The sequence below is a fragment of the Hemicordylus capensis genome, chromosome 5, assembly GCF_027244095.1.
Source record: "Hemicordylus capensis ecotype Gifberg chromosome 5, rHemCap1.1.pri, whole genome shotgun sequence".
Lineage (NCBI taxonomy): Eukaryota > Metazoa > Chordata > Lepidosauria > Squamata > Cordylidae > Hemicordylus > Hemicordylus capensis.
The window spans coordinates 108,298,230-108,312,999 of NC_069661.1; positions in this window are offsets into that span (position 1 = coordinate 108,298,230).

Sequence of the window (14,770 nt, forward strand, 5' to 3'; positions counted from 1 at the left end):
GGGTTGTTTTCTTCATACTCTGAATGTGTGCATCCTGGAGGCATCTAGCCAGTCATTGATAGAAACAGAATGCTGGACTTGACTGTCACTTGGTCTGATCCAGCATGGTTCTTCTAACGTTCCAAAGAGTGTAAGCAAATCAAGTACTATACAGCCTTCACTTGAGAGAAGCTACATTGCTGAGACCCGAAGCTGCACCATGTGTGTCACCCAAGTGTAAGCACTACAATTTTAGTATTCTTTAGATGAGTATGACAAAGCTAAAACAAAAGACTTTTAGCATGCCAACCGCATTGCTCACTGAAATCCCAATAGCCAGCTTCAAAGTTCCATTTGTGAAAGCTGATACTAATAGGGCCAGATTAAATGAACACAGCCCAGTAGTATTTAATGAGGAGGCACATAATTTCAACTTTAGGGAACCATCCAAGTGCCAGTCCTATCTATGACCCATTCAATCACATACATCCTCTGTAGTTCAGAGTGGGCATATTCAGTTTTGTGCCACTGAACAAACTCCTGGCTCAGCTTGAATTCGAGCTGGTTTGGGGGTTCTAATGTTAAATTCTCTCTCTTTTTAGAATCACTCACCTGTGGATGACCCATGGCCTGGGTCATGACCTGGCCATACAAATGGCCAGGGCACATGTGCGGTGGCCTCCAAAAATGGCCACCGCCATTGTGGAAAGGGCCGGGATTGCCTCAAAATGGGGGGGCAGTTGGGGGGCAGTTGAGAGAGAGGAAGACTGTGGAGACCCCCCCCCACGCCACCTCAGGACTCCCTGAGGCCACTGAACCTGCCAATGAGTGATTCTAAAAAAAGAGAAATCTTAATGTTAGAATCCCCGAACTGGCCCTGAGCGAGCTGGCTGCATGGGGCAGCGGGGGGCGGAGGAGATGTCAACTGAAGGTTGAGCCAAACCAGGCCCAATCCGGCTCAAGGGTGCAAGCCCTCAAGTCAGACCAGTTCTAAGGTGAACCATCTTGACCTTGACACATTCCTTCTCCACTCATTGCATTTTCTTCATGACCCCAAGCTGAGCTGTGAACCAGGAAGCCTCCAGTTCAGATCTCAGCTCTATCATGAACTCAAGACCAAACCAAATATGGTGGTGGTGGGTCTGCCCATTTGATTGCTGCTTAATCCCTATACAGTGAGTGTTGTGCAGAGGGGGTTGGGATTAAAACACAGCATGGGTGGGCAGGAGAGATGAGCAGAACCATTGCCTAACCTATGCTTCTTCCTCTAAACATCTCTTATCCCTAACCATTTTTCCTAGTGGGACTCTAGGACCAGAATCCCCCCATGCTGGAAAGAGAATGGGGAGAAGCAATCTTAGGTATTCAAGTGTGATCACATAGGAGCTACTAGTGTCATGAGATGCTTGGACTTTCACTTCAAGAGCCTCTATTGTTTAATGGCTCCACATAGCAACTGAATTCCTATGGCAAGCCAGTTATGTTCCATCACTCTCCATGCACATTTTCTCCATGCTCTTTGGTTTTGGATGTTTTCAATACCATAGAGACAATTGACCATGGCGAATGGTGAGCTGACACATAGGAATGGCATACAGTCATCACACGAAGCAATTTATGTTGGCCTAATTTTCCCAACAGTGTACACATCAGCTTTACATCTTTAGTTTGAATGGACATCCTGTAAAATCAATAGCAGAGTATCTGCTGACTTGCAAAATGGGCATTGTACCTCTTCATTTACATGATATTTCTGTAGTCATTTTTCTCTGATTAGCTTTAAGAATATTTACTTAAGAACATTCTTAGGAGGATAAGTATTATGTTCATAATGCTAAATCCAAAGTGAAATGACTCTGTCTGGCTAGAAGTATATAATTCCAACATAGGTGATAAATCACCCAAGATTGATCTGTGCAATCCATCATACAGATGCAACAAATTGTCATGAAATTATAGCTCAGTTCAAAAACCAATATGAGAACTTTTGGGATCACATGTCTTGTTCATAAATCTTCAGACAAGAGTCCATGTTATAAGCCTCATTAAAAAAAAAACCTATATAAAAAGAAGCCATTTTCAAATGCATTATCTCAAGCCTTCTTAAATAGTAAAGTTAGATTTATAAATATTAAGTTTAGATTTATTAATATTAATGTTACATTTATTTGGGAATGCATCAGTAATATATTATATACACCTGACTAAACATGTATAGGTTGTGTCTGCATGAGAATCTACCAGTTAGATTTTCCATCTTCCGGTTGAAGCAATTTAGTGCATTTTATTATCACCTTGGCCCATAATAAGAGAAGGGAGGCTGAATTCGGCATGAGTAGCCTAGGCATGAGTACCCATTTATTTATCATTTATGTTTAAAAAGTGGGGCTTGGCACATGGGCAGCCAACTGAGTCTTGGCACTTCACATGCACAGATTTATATTCCATCATTCCAGCACTCAGAGTTGCTTACAGTAGTTTGCATTGTGAAATTATTTTCTACCTATAGTTTCTAGATGGTTACCTCATACTAGTGAGCACACCTAACTGCACAGCAGATGACAGATTTTGCACATCTTTATGGTAATAACTGTACACTCTTTTTGTTACATGAAAGTTATATCTGCAAAAAGAAAAATGTTGCATGTGAAATAACCTTAAAGAGAAACTGCAGAGTATTCTTACTGTAGACTCCATTTAATGTGCTATATGCAGTACCTCTTCACTTTTCTTCCTGAATTATATCCTTGAATAAATCTGGAGGTAAGTACAAGATTTATTTATTTTAATAAAAACCCAATTTATATCGCTTGTTAGCTCTGTGAAAAACAGTGCCCTAATCCTTAATGTCAAGAACATTATGAACTCTCAGATTTTAAAAAGGGTCTAAGAGGCATTTGTATATTTAATAATATACATAAAAACAAAGTGACACAATTACAATGAAAAGCAGAATGAGTAAAAGCCAAGTGATAGGAAAACCATGCCTCCTCCCTTTTCACTGCACAAGTACTGTAATTCTGGGAGTTGATAGTAGGGCTTTATTTTCTGTATTATCCTTCAGCAATGACACCAATTTTCTTGTTATTTATACATAGTGCTCACCATTAATGTCTTTGCATTTCCAAAAAGCAAGCCTAAAACGACCACAAAATATTCTACTACTTGATAAAAGAGTAAAATCTCATAATATACATTGACTGTTTAATATTTTGGTAGTTGGTTGTCACACAGACCTGCATATTATTACTATTATTGTTACTTTTACTATTGTCAGTGGCTCACATTCAACAAAGCACAACATGGGTATTGAGCACTGCCCATGCTAGTGTGTGTGTGTGTGTGTGTGTGTGTGTAAAGTTTCCCACTCTGTAAAGTTGGGCATGTAAACTTTTGGCAATTCTGCTCCAAATCTAAAAGTTTTATAGCTGTCTCCCTTACGTAGATCTAACTAAGACTTTATTCAGAAACAATCACATTTTCTCCTTTCCCTTTCCCTCCCTTTTCTTTTTTGACTCCATCCCCCACAATCACTACAGGATCCCCACAGGGACAAACTTCTAAACAACAGAACATGGCAGATCATTAGACAGAATACAATACTATGTTAGGCTCATGCGGTTGGAAATAATTGATATTTTTACTACAACTTTAAGTCAGAGCAGAACTGCTCTGTTCCAACAGTGCAGGTGGAGTTTACACACATGCTGTAGTGTGAACAGTGCTCAGCTGCACTGAATGTGAGCCACTGTGGTTGTTATATATTGCTTTTCAATAAAAAGTTCTCAAAGCAGTTTGCATAGGAAAACATTTGAGAAAATGGATCACCATCTAAAACACCCCCAAACAAACACAACAACAGTCACTGGAGAGACACTATGTAGTCTTTACTAGAGAGACACTTATGTAGTCTGGACTTCTGGTAGCAAGCATGACTTGTCCCCTTAGCTAAGCAGGGTCTGCCCTGGTTGCATATGAAAGGGAGACTTGGTGTGAGCACTGTAAGATTTTCCCCTTGCGGGATGAGGCTGCTCTGGGAAGAGCATCTAGGTTCCAAGTTCCCTCCCTGGAAGCATCTCCAAGCTAGGGCTGAGACTCCTGCCTGCAACCTTGGAGAAGCTGCTGCCAGTCTGTGTAGACAATGCTGAGCTAGATGGACCAATGGTCTGACTCAGTATATGGCAGCTTCCTATGTTCCTATGACTTCCAGAGGGAGGGAGGGAGGGCCGCGTGGAAGGCAGGGGCTTGCCTGCTTTCTCCAGCAGATTAGCAGCTGCCTTCCCCATATCCGCTGCACCATACACCTACACAAGCAGTGGTGCAACAGAGGGAGATGCTGGGAGCAATAGGACTTTCCCGCTCCCACATCCCAGGGTGCCCCAGGACACAAGCTCAGTGGGTGCTATTGTTAGAGCAGCCAATGCACTTGGCACAGCTGCTCCTTCCCTCCATCTTGCTGCCAGAAATGGCAGTGGGCCGGTGGGGGCGGAGGGGAGCCGTTTAACCCAGCAATGATTACCCAGATGATCACCAGCCAAGGTTACATTAAGAATGTGCACGGAACCGCGGTCCGGCACTTGTGTGTGTGGCTCTTTAAGGGCGGGGGAGGGTGTACTCCCCCCCACCGCGTTTCCCACGCCGGCGTGTTCGTTTAGTAAAGCTTTTCGGGCAGCAGGATAACTCCCTGCCGCCCCTTCCCCCAGTCGTCGGCAAAAGGCTTCACAAAGTCACGTCTCCGTCACATCGTGGAGACGTGACGTGCGCGCGCAACGTGTACATGCACAAAAGGCTTTGTGAAGCCTTTTGCCTACGACTGGGGGAAGGGGCGGCAGGGAGGTGTCCTGCCGTCCCAAAAGCTTTACTAAATGAACGCGCTGGCGGGGGAAACACGGTGTGTGTGTGTGTGGGGGGGGGTAATTACACCCCCCCACACCCTTAAAGAGCCCCCCACACAAGTGCCGGACCACCCTCATGTCTGGACTGGTTCGGAGGCCTTCAAAATGGCCTCCGGACCGGTCCGGGCTCATCCCTAGGTTACATGAACCACCAGCTCAATGCCAGGTTAAAAAGTGGGGCTTGTCGCATGGGCAGCCACCTTGGTCTTGGCACTTCACATGTGCAGCCTAACCCAGGCTAGGTTGCTCTAGCCTGGGTTAGGCTGTGTGTGTGTGAATACCCTTATAGTTGGTCAGAATATGACCAGTTCAGCATATTCTGCTAAACATTAACACTTTAAATTTTCCTTTTTTTTCCAGTTAGCAGGAGATACTAGAAGCAGCACTTTAGGGTATTCAAAATGTTTTATATACATTATTTCAATAGACCGGTGTCTTTAATGTAAGATCTGATGAAGGATTGCCTCAATAAGAACAAGGAGGACACAGATTTTACGTTAATAAGATTATGAATAGCGTCATGTCATGCCATGCTATTCATATTCTTTATACAGCTGTATACTGTATTAGTTATCAAATAAAAAGATAAACCCATTTGAAAAAGAAATTATACACCAGCAATACTACCTGCTGTTACTGAAGTTTATCACTTTTGCAATCAATCATCTGTCTTTCAGTAATCTAACAGCAATTACAACTATCTTATCATCCCCTTGTTGCTAATGTGAGACCAGGCCTAAGGGAAGAGTGATTCAGCGAAGACCTCCTAGTGAGTTCATTGCTGAGATGAAATTTGAAATTGCAGCTTCTGGGTTAGAGTCAAACTACATGTTTACAAAGGAAATGTTTCGCAAGTGCATTTAAAAAAAAAAAGTTGAATAGCAGTCAGATTGGGCTCCCTGGGAATCAGGACCATGGTGAAGGCTGAGGAGCTTCAGCTACCTTGCCTTGAGATCCCAAACTGGATCACGTTCTCAAACACAGAACTGCTGTTTACAAAGCAGGGGGAGGGAGGCTTCTGTTGGCTTGTCAGATAGCTCCTGTTGCAGTGGGGTGAGGAATCTGGCTGCTATTTTACTGTTTTTAACAGTTAAGCTTGTGCTTATAGTAACACATAAGGGCTATTCTCACGATCGATGGGAACTGGGATAAGGAAGCCCAGCCCAGTTTTAATCGATCGTGAGAACCACCAGGCTCACAGGCAAGCCCGGTGGTTCAACAGCGGCTAGCCCGCCTAAATACCCCACCCCCTAAATGAGTGCTCTGTTAACCTTGTTTTCATAATCGTGTCAGCCACGGCTGCTTGCAGCTGTGGCAGACACACTCGGGGAGAGGGGAGGGGGACCCCAGGATTGCACTGCGCTGCATTCCTGGGGTTCTGGGGGCCATGTGGCAGCACTCACATTCCCCCACCACCCAGAGCTCCTGAGCGAGCCGTGGCCGGGTGCGGGAGTGGGAGCGCCCGACTGAAGTCACTGCTCATCTGGGCGGCCGGATCAGCCACCCAGCAACAAGCTACTGCTCGTCTGCAGGGAGAGCGGGTTGAGCCTCCTCTCCTCGCAGAACCCCTTAAGGCTCTGCACACTGTAGAACCTCATAGTTTGGTGAGCTTCACTATTTTTCAAGTGAGGGCCACTTGGCAAAAACAAAAGCAAAAAAAACCCTTTCAATGTGAGACCCATTTCCCCTGTGCTCAGCTGCACACAGTACAGCACTTTTTCCAGGGCTGAGGGCTGAGAAAGGCCCTTTAAGAGAGATGAAGCCGTCTCTTAAGAGTGCGGCAGGGAAAGCACTGGGAAAGACGACCCTTCCCAGCACTCTGTACATGCCTTCCAAGATGATGCAAGGGCTCAAGACTGCTCAGTTTCCCTTCAGATAAACTGCTCCCACGCCTAGTGGTGAGCAAAGGGCAAAACATGGTAAGAAGGGCCATCTCTGAATGGTTCCAAGGGGACTGTGCAGGATATTCTGGTTTGAACAAAGCTTCACACATGCCCAATAAACAATTAGTCATGGGCTCACACTTAGGGTTGATGAGGGCTAAAACTGGCCCCCGGGCCTTAAAAAGAACACTGACATAGTTTGACCCTCAGAAACTGCACTTCACCAGCTCTGCGCCTACGTCTGCAGCTCTAAAATGTATATATTAATATGAAGCAAGTTTTCATTACCATTTTATGTTGCTTGTTACAATAATGCTATAGTCCATAAACCCATTACACAGAAGCAAGAGTGGGGCCCACCTCTATATGGTCCCTTGCCAACTGAGCCAAGAAGCACCTTGTAAAAGTGGTGATTCTCTTTATTTAGCAGAGGGAGAGCAACTGGCCCTATCCATCCCCAGCACAGCATCCCTCTAGTGGCTGTAGCTGGTGTCTAGCTTACGTTTCTTTTTTAGATTGTGAGCGCTTTGGGGACAGGGAGCCATTTTATTTATTTATTTAAATTTATGTAATTGGGAGCTTTGGTTGAAAAGCAGGATATCAATATTTGTTGCATTCCTTTCTCCAAGGAACTCAGGACTATATATATGAAAATCTTCCTTTTTGTGCAAGCCTTTCCCTTCCCTTGAGCATTGTTCTAAACTATTCATTCAAGGTTAAGGAGCCACATCTTACAGATTTTAAATAAATATGCCAGGTAGCCTTGGACTAGACAGAATGACGAGAGATACTACATCTCTTGGTTTTCCTTGACATACATCTATTTGCTAAAATCCTCAAAAGTTGGAAGGGGTGTGTTTGTTAAACGTAATGTAGGTTGACTGGAAAAGGTGCACTAAAAACAGAGATTCATTTATTGTATGCAAGGAAATTGTGTAAAATTTGACAACATAAACGGTATTTCACACTCTTACCCGATCAATAGTTTCCACTTAGACTGTGAATACTGAGAGGCCAGTATATATCAAATCCTTCAGATGAATTTGCTTATCTTTGAAAGTGCAGAAAAAGCACAGGATGTAGTATATGGCAGTAGATGCAGCTTCCTGAGAATTTCAGCTTTATTCCTTTTCTTGTGCTTTCTTGTGCCTTCTAGCCCTTCCAGTGTGGAAGAAATGTTTAAAAGTGTGGTGGAAATGCCTAATGAAATTCCAGACATCAGAGCGGGTGCTAAATAAGTGTTCTTGTGGCTGGAAATAGGTCTTCAGTTCCATGCCCACCGTCGTACTTTTTCCTGTGACAAGCAAATTAAATTATACCAAATATACAGGGGCAGCTTCCCCATGAGGCAAGGTGAGGCAATGGGATCAGGTGGTGAGTGTGCCATAGGAAGGAGAGTGCAGGCACCCCACACCTCTACTGCAGGAATCACGCACCTACCTCCTGCCATAGCTCCACCTCCACTCTACTGCTACTCTGTTGTTGTTTTTGATGTTAGGTCCTTCCAAACCTGTGCCACCCTTGATCCCCCACCTCTTCAGCTCAAAGGCTGGCATGAACACTGACCATCTTCCCCCTCACCTTCCAGGTGCCATGTGTGGTCTATCCTGGGGCTGGCATGCACCACTGCTTGCAGTATCAAGCTGGCAATCCAAGTGAGCATCCAGGTTTGCTAACCCCTGGGTCTCGCTTACAGAGCAGTGCTAGCCCAGTTGAAGCAAAGGTGGGTATTTTCAAAACAGTGATCTCAGTATGGGTCCTTGTCTGGACCAATGGAATGACTCGGCATAAGATAGTTCCCTATGTTTCGGGTCCTGGTGATAAGTGTTCAGTCTGTTTTGGTTTTGAATGGGGTTTCATCTGCACACCAAGATCACAGCTCGGGGATGCTCCTGGACTCAGCCTTACTCCTTAACAGCTGGATATGGTTGTGGCTAGTAGTAGGGGTGTGCATTTTGGAATTTTCTTGTTTCGATTTGTATCCGAATCGAAACACTCCCGTTTCGTTTTGTACCCAAATTTTCTGAATCCGAATCAGACCTGTTTTGTTTAGTAGCTGAATTTTCCGAATCCGGATCGATTTGGATTTTTAAAAAGGGTCTCAGGGCAAAAAGAGTGGGTGTTGGTGGTAGTATCCAATGGGTGGGAGCTACTACCCAAATTTCAAAGGAATTAGGCAAAGGGCTGATTTTTTGTGAACTTTTTAAGTCTACACATCTTTAAGAATTTTTCCATAGGGAATAATGGGGATTCCAGCAAATGTATCACTTTAAATCAAGGGGAAAGGGATGACCCAGAGCAGAGTGTGGTGGGTGGTAGTGCCCAAAGGGGGCAAGGAAACTTCCAGAATTATCTCAAAAGAATTAGGAACTTAGGAAACTGTCATATACTGAGTCAGACCATTGGTCTATCTAGCTCAATATTGTCTTCACAGACTGGCAGCGGCTTCTCCAAGGTTGCAGGCAGGAATCTCTCTCAGCCCTATCTTGGAGAAGCCAGGGAGGGAACTTGAAACCTTCTGCTCTTCCCAGAGCGGTTTCATCCCCTGAGGGGAATATCTTGAGGTGCTCACACATCAAGTCTCCCATTCAGATGCAACCAGGGCAGATCCTGCTTAGCTATGGAGACAAGTCATGCTCATCCACAAGACCAGTTCTCCTCTCCATTGGGCAAAGGGCTGATCTTTTCTGAATTGTTGAAGTTTACGTGTCTTTTAAGATTTCTCCCATAGGGAATAATGGAGGTTTCAGCAGCCCCATAATTCCGCTTGGGGGGCACTGGGGTTTCCCAGAACGAGTGGTTGTGTAGTGCACATAGGGTGCCAACCACCTCCATACCCACAAGCCCTTGGGGTACTAGGTTTTGTGTTTCTGAGGTGTTCATTGTAGATTCTCTGGTAGCATATGAGATTTTCAGTGAAAAACAAGAATCCACTCTCATATGCTACCAGAGAATCTACACTCAGAACACCACAGAAACAACAGAACCCAGCACCCCATGGGTTAGCAACCCTTCCCCTGGCCAATGTGGGGTCAGTAAAGAGTGGCAAGAAGCAAAAGAGCCAATGGGGAACAAGGAGGGAATTGTCAGCAGTTCAGCCCATGAGTTAGGTCACCGATCAGAAGGCTGGAAGGGTGGGAAATTCAAAGAGATGTCAAACACAAAATGGAGACTGACTCAGAGATCACTACAAAATGGAGGTCCGAAACAACAAAACGTTTTGTAGCCGAAACAGGGGCGTTTTGTTTTGTCTACAAAACTTTTGGATCTGGAAAATGGCTGTTTTGTTTTGTCTACAAAACACCCCAAACAGGCTGTTTTGGGTACAAAACGTTTTGTATCTGAAATGTTTCGCACATCCCTAGCTAGTAGTACCTTTTACCAACTTCAACTGATGCACCAGCTGTCCCCTTTCCTTGAGAAGCTGGACCTAGTCACAGTCATTCACATCTTAATCAGCTCCAGGTTAGATTACTGTAATGCACTCTAGGTCTTAGTAGTCCAAAAGCGTCAGTTAGCCCAGAAGATGCTAACTGCAGGGGATGCTAACTGAGGCTGAGAGGCTAGAATATGTACTTCTGCTATCATCCCATTTGCACTGGTTATTAATTTGTTTCTAGTGCTGGCTTTGACCATCAAAGCCGGAAATGCTCTGGGATCAGAGTATCTTAAGCATCACTTCAACCCATATGAAACCATCTGACTCCTAAGATGATCTACCGAGGGCCTGCTTTGAGTGTTTTTGTCATCAGACAGAAAGTTGGGCACAAGGGACAGGGGCAGTGATTTCTCTTTGGCAGTGTGGAGATATTGTTATGTCGTCCTGCGGAAGGAAGTTCCTTTGGCCAAACCACTGCTCATCTTTTGGTGGGTAGCTAAGGATGATCTCCTCTAGTGGGCATTTTAGGGACTGCCTTTTGAACGAGGTTTTTCTGATGCTGCTTAAATTCCATTTTGGTTGTACTGTAATTTTGATTTTGATTCCATCTGTGCAAACCATCACCTTGAATACAGCATTGCATCAGCACAATCACATAGGTCACAGCAACCAATCAGATTAAATGGCAGTGGAAGCAAATTATCTTGAGGACAGTGAGGGAGGAAAAATGTTGCTGAAAAGATCTAGCAGCCAGAGAACAAAGGGACAGTGAAGAACAGAGGGAATAGGTTTACAAGTGTTCAAAAGGTTGCTGGAATGGGAAGCAGTTTCCGATACTCATGAAAACAGAAGGCATGAACATGAAAGTAGATAAGCCGTTTCAGCTCAGCCCCAGATTTAAGCTGTTTGCTGCTGTGATTGTCTTGTACATCCCTGTCCCTGCTCCCAACCTGCCGTCTACCTTTTCCTTGCAAAGTGAAAATACAAAAGATTAAATTCTTGAAGCAGCAAGCTGTGAGAGAAGTTGGCAGCCAGATGTGGGAACTTGACATGAATGATGTACAAGATATAATATAACCCCAGACATCTGAAGCTCCTACAGGACTTAGATACAACTGGGTGAGTCAAAGTCACAAAAGGTTAACCCTTACCCATGATATAGCACTGTGAGTGATGGCGTTGAGAATCTACAGGTAATAATGATGATGATCATTCATTTGATTTATCTTCTCTTCATTTGCCACTAGAACCCTGCTCTTACTTTTTTTGTTTTGTTTCTATAACTGAACATTCTATAATTGTACCATTTGCAGGGGAGTAACAGCAGGAGAGAGGGCATGCCCTCAACTCCTGCCTGTAGGCTTCCAGCAGCATCTGGTGGACCACTGTGTGAAACAGAATGCTGGACTAGATGGGCTTTGGGCCTGATCCAGCAGGGCTGTTCTTATGTTCTAATATTAGGCCTAATACTTTGGGGATCTCTGTGTAACAATTCCCAAGAGCTCTTTCCTGGCCACTGAATATCTAATATAGTGGCCATACATGTAATAATCATTGCCTATTTCTGTATCTTGCTACCTGAATAATTTTTCTGCATTTATGTTGGTGCTGCAACTTCATTATTCTCCACTTTCAGTTTTCAGGAAGAAACTAGAAATTTAGGGAAGGGTAGAAACATTTCCCTTTAGAAACTATTTTTTGTGTGAAGACTCACTATTTTGACCTCATTTGCTGCCATTTTGCCCTAGACTGCTGCAGTTTGAATGTCTTTTTCCCGCTGAGTGTGGGTTTTTCCTCCTTTTGGGTTTAGTTATGCGGATGGCTCTGTACCATAGGACTGGTAAGTAGATAATATCGCTCCGATTTTCAAAAGGTAATCCAGGGGTGATCCAGGAAACTACAGGCTGATGAGCTTAACTTCAGTTAAATCAATTCAGGTAAATTGATAGAAAGCATACTTAAGGACAAAATAGTTAGTTAAACCTATCGAAGAACAGGCCTCCCTGAAGAAGAACCAGCATGGCTTCTGCAAGGGAAAGTCTTGCCTCACTAACCTTTTAGAGTACTTTGAGAGTGTCAACAGGCATGTGGGAAAAGGTAATCAGGTCGACATAATATTCTTGGACTTCCAAAAAGTGTTTAACAAAGTTCCCCACCAAAGGCTCTTGAGTAAACTTATCATGGGATAAGGGGACAGGTTCATGTGTGGACTGATAACTGGTTGAAGGACAGGAAATAAAGGGTAGGAATAAAAGGACAGTTTTCACAATGGAGGGAAGTAAGAAGTGGGATTCCCAGGGATCTGTACTGGAACTAGTGCTCTTTAACTTGTTCATAGATGATCTAGAAGTTGGGGTAAGCAGTGAAGTTGCCAAATTTGCAGATGACACTAAACTATTTAGGGTAGTGTAATACAAACCAGATCGTGAGGAGCTCCAAAAGGATGTCTCCATCCTGGGTGAGTGAACGACAAAAGGGCAAATGGAATTCAATGTAAGCAAGTATAAAATGATGCATATTGGGGTTAAAAAGCCCAGCTTCACATATACACTGATGTGGACTGAGATGTCTGTGACTCACCAGGAGAGGGATCTTGGGGTCATGGTGACAGCTCATTGAAAGTTTTTGGCAGCTGTGAAAAGGGCAAATTACATATTAGAGGTCATTAGGAAGGGGATTGAAAACAAAAATGCAAATATTATAGTATGGTAAAGGTAAAGTTGTTGAGTCAGTGTCCACTCCTGATGACCACAAAGCCACATGGGGTGTTTTTTTTTGGGGGGGGTAGAATAAAGGAGAGGTTTACCATTGCCATCTCCCATGCAGTATGAGATGATGCCTTTCAGCATCTTCCTATATTGCTGCTGCCCGATTATAATGCCCTTATACAAATCTATGAAGCGGCAACATTTGGAGTACTGCATACTGTTATGGTAACCATATCTTAAGAATGACATTGTAGAACTGGAAAAGGTGAAGAAGGGGGTGACCAAGATGATCTGGGGCCTGGAGCACCTTCATTTTGAGGCAAGGCTACAGCATCTGGGGCTCTTTAGTTTAGAAAAGAGGTGACTACAGGGAGACATGAGAAAGGTTATAAAATTATGCATGGAGTTGAGATAGTGGGCAGAGATAAATTTTTCTCCTTCTCTATCCACACTAGAATCAGGGGTCATCCAATGAAACTGAAGGCCAGGAGATTTAGGACCAACAAAAGGAAGTACTTTTCCACACAGCGCACAAATAATCTATGGAATTCTCTGCTGCGAGATGTTGTGATGACCACTAGCTTTAAAAGGGGCTTAGATAAATTCATGGAGGAGAGGTCCATCAGTGGCTACTAGTCTGGTGGCTATAAGCCAGCCTCAAAGGTAAGAGGCTTCTAAATACCAGTTGCAGGGGAGAAAGAGCATGCCCTCGCCTCTTGACTGTGGGTTTCTCAGAGGCATCTAGTGGGCTGCCATGTGGAACAGGATGCTGGACTAGATAGGCCTTGGTCCTGATTCAGCAGGGCTGTTTTTATGTTCTTATGATCCTACCTAATCAGGGTCACATAGCAAATGAGATTCTGCCAATATAATACTTCATAGCTGTTCAAATTTGACTATATGATGATATCACTGAGGGCAAATAAGGTATCTTAAATGAATAACTAGAACTAAAAAAAGAATAAGAGAAACCAATAAGAGAAAATGATTTTTCAACATGCTTAAAATGTTTAAAATAAGCAGTTTGGGCTCAACTCTGATTTGTTCAGACTTGCATGCATTGTTCCTTAAAGACCTAAATATCTGTGGACCTGTTCCAGAGATATTCCAGTGATCCAGAGCCACCATCATTTTGCCAAACATCAGTGAATCACAGCAGCCAGGCATATATGGCCCATATGTGTAGGTGGCAGTTCTACATATTGGCAATCACTGGATGTAAACTCAGCAGTAGCTCATATAGCGGTTGCCATTGGGTGTAAACTGGAACTAACTGGTGAGTGCATATGGTACAGGAACACTATGCACACATCAATGGGTGCTGGATGTGAGATTTTCTCCTATACTACCATCTGATACTCATGGTTCCAAATCCTGAAGGGCTATCCATACATTCAGATGTGTTCAGACATTTGGATCATCTTTCCTGAATCACCCATTATAATGCCCCATATTTTTGCAAGGCTGTCTGCCCACCTTCTCCTTCTGAACCCTTTTGCCAGTAAGGAGAAGAACAATAAAATCTGAGACTACGTTTGAGCATTCTGCAGCTTTTCACCAGAGATATTGTTCAAAAATGCCTATTCCCCCTAGGAACTGCATAGGGGAATTACACTATGCTTTACTGGTATCTTTCTGACATAAGCAACCATTACATCATTCCTCATGTTCCAGTCAGACCTTTTTGCATGCCCAGAAAACAATATAGCTACAGATAAAGGAACAAAGACTGCTTACTTAGACAAAGGCATATCTAACATCAAAAAACACAACTGAAAAGCAATTTGGGGGATGAAATTTTTGCTACAATTGCAGTGAGGTTGTAGCTAACACCACAGATAGAACCTCTTGGGCATCTAATGCCAAGCTATCAGTTTGCCATTAAAAGTGATGGAGTTTATATGTCAGCTGCATTCTGCTTTAGAG